Source organism: Schistocerca serialis, chromosome 6 (assembly GCF_023864345.2).
Source record: "Schistocerca serialis cubense isolate TAMUIC-IGC-003099 chromosome 6, iqSchSeri2.2, whole genome shotgun sequence".
Lineage (NCBI taxonomy): Eukaryota > Metazoa > Arthropoda > Insecta > Orthoptera > Acrididae > Schistocerca > Schistocerca serialis.
This window is the reverse complement of record NC_064643.1, coordinates 351,265,679-351,268,362: the sequence shown is the minus strand read 5'-3', so window position 1 is coordinate 351,268,362 and position 2,684 is coordinate 351,265,679. Positions and strand designations below refer to the sequence as shown.

The 2,684-nt window shown below is 42.3% G+C and overlaps 1 non-coding gene across 1 annotated transcript; it reads right to left on the bottom strand.

Annotated features, from left to right (window-relative positions):
* Positions 1-217: 217 nt before the first annotated feature.
* Positions 218-292, bottom strand: Trnat-ugu (transfer RNA threonine (anticodon UGU)). Its single transcript has one exon. It is a non-coding gene; the product is annotated as a tRNA-Thr (tRNA).
* Between the last annotated feature and the right edge of the window lie 2,392 nt (positions 293-2,684).

Here is a 2,684-nt window from a genome sequence, read left to right as displayed (position 1 = left end):
CTAACTGAAAACTGCCGTTACCCTAGAATAAAATATATAATAGCCCTAGAATCTGAAACATTACCAAACATATACATCATGACAGTAACTTTTCTCGAAAAAACAGATACTGTTGATGACCGTGCAGCTTTTCCTTGGAATAAATGATGACTAACTGAAACCCTCTACTGCCAGCACGTATTGTTGATATACCTCGATGTGGACAGTTGAAAATGTGTGCCCCGACCGGGACTCGAACCCGGGATCTCCTGCTTACATGGCAGACGCTCTATCCATCTGAGCCACCGAGAACAGAAATTAATAGCGCGACTGCAGGGACTCATCCCTTGCACGCCTCCCGTAAGACCCACATTCCCAACTGTCCACAATCTACATACGTAATGTTCCTAACAGATATTTGCCCATCCACTCATTACTCGTGCCAACTAAGGTGACGATTCCCGTAAGAGTTTGGACAACGTGTGCGGATTCTCACAAACGAAGGTCAATGGCCGGGTAGCCTTTAACTATATATGAAGACAGTAACTGTTCTCGAAAGAACAGATGCCATTGAGGATCGTGCAGCTTCTCTAGAATAAATGATAACTAATTGAAACCCTCACCTTCCGCCCATTCACCTTCGTCTGTTGCCCGAACTCTTACGTGAACCGTCACCTTAGTTGGCACGAGTAATGAGTGGATGGTGAAATATCTATTAGGTACATTACGTATGTAGATTGTGGACAGTTGGAAATGTGGATCTCAAGGAAAGCGTGCACGGGATAAGTCCGTGCAGTCGAGCTATTCATCTGTGTCCTCTGTGGCTCAGATGGATAGAGCGTCTGCCATGTAAGCAGGAGTTCGCAGGTTCGAGTCACGGTCGGGGCACACATTTTCAACTGTCCACATCGAGGTATATCAGCAACACCTGCCGGTAGCTGAGGGTTTCAGTTAGTCATCGTTACCAAACAGACAAAATGTCAATGGGCGTCAAACCCCATCCGAAACAATAAATAATTTTAAAACCCTCTTTACATCAATCTTAAGAACCATACAAACAATAAATGGTTTACTGAGAAAAACTTCCACAGACGTGGGACACATTTTAAGATAAAACAGCAAAAACCACTCACAATTTCTCTTTCTGAATAAGATATTAAAATCCCAGTACAAAGAAAGGCATCTTTCAGATATTACAAATTTCAGTGACAAGTAATGGCACATCAGAGGTGCGGGGAAACTACAGCTCAGATCGAGTCAGAATGAAAACTGAAAGGAACGGTGAAGAAGGAAAGGCAGGCGTCTCGGCATCAAAGGAACAAATAATAAAATAGTCAAATTCGCCGAAGAACTGGAGTCTACTGATAAACACAGCGACTGCGCTATCCGTAACAATTCAAACTATCCGCCACCAAGGCGTCGTCCCCCAGTTAAACGACCAGCTACAAAGGACGACGTGCACCGCTGACCATACCACTGAAACAACAACATAAAACTACACAGCAAGTGGGCAGTATCCAGAGTAACACAATCCATAAACATTGGAAAAATTTCAAAACAGGAATACGGCCACAAGAGACCCACAAGCCATTCACATTCAGAACAATGTGTGCAGACAGGCTTATTACTTTCAGAGCAGGAAGTCATAATACACTCAAATGAATAAGAAACTGGTCATACTGCTATATCACCCACTCGCAGCTTAACTCATAAAATAACCCCAGAGTCGATTATATATATATCCCATAAGCACACACTCAATAATTACGATACTACAGGAATTTAGCACACAGCAAATTTTTCATCTTCAAACCCCTGCTTGTTTACCTCTGAACACATTACCTAAATACCGGCAAAGAGCCAGAAAATCCAATCTGTAGTTATTTCGGATTGCACAGACATGCACTTAGATATACACTCCTTACCTGTATCTCAAGTGCATCCAAAACAGGCAAATCTCATTTATACAGGTAACGACCGTTCAGTAAGTCGTGCGCCAGTGGTCATTAAGAAACAGAGAACATGGGCGTTCAAACACTGGGAAAGCCGTTAACTGCAAACAGCACGAAATTCAGTATACATATATACAACAGGACTTCCAGAACCTCAATAATTCCCACCGTTTGTTCTGTAGCGCATCCGGTTACGGGCTTATATATTCTAAAGCCACTTTTACATGTTGAAACACGTATGTAACATAGCAGCGATGGCGAGGCATTGTAGCATCTGTGACCAGAGAGTATGCGCTTGACCGCGCGAGTGTTGCGAGCGGTTCTCTGTCAGTAGTAGTCGTTGCGAGTCTGTTAGTAGTAGTCGTTAGGAGTCTGTCAGTAGTAGTCGTTGCGAGTCTGTAGCTCTGTCTAGTTGAGAGCAGTACTCTGTCAGTAGTCGTCGCGTGCGGTACGCTAATTGTCGTCATGCAGAGCGATCGGTCAGTAGTAGCAGCCCAGTGCGGTTGTGTGATGTAGGCGGTCGGCAACACTGGTCAAGATGGTGAATAAGGTATACTGTTAATTAATATAATCATTAGGTAATGAAAAATTTTATTTATTGTAATTATTCTCCAACAAGTCCCCCAATAATAATTTTTTATTTCAAAAGCATTTTCTCAAAAATTTAATTTTTTATTGAACTCAAGATTTCGTTGCACTTCCCATTTCATTCCACTTCTTTTGAAGAAAAATTCCACTAAAATCACAAAAAAA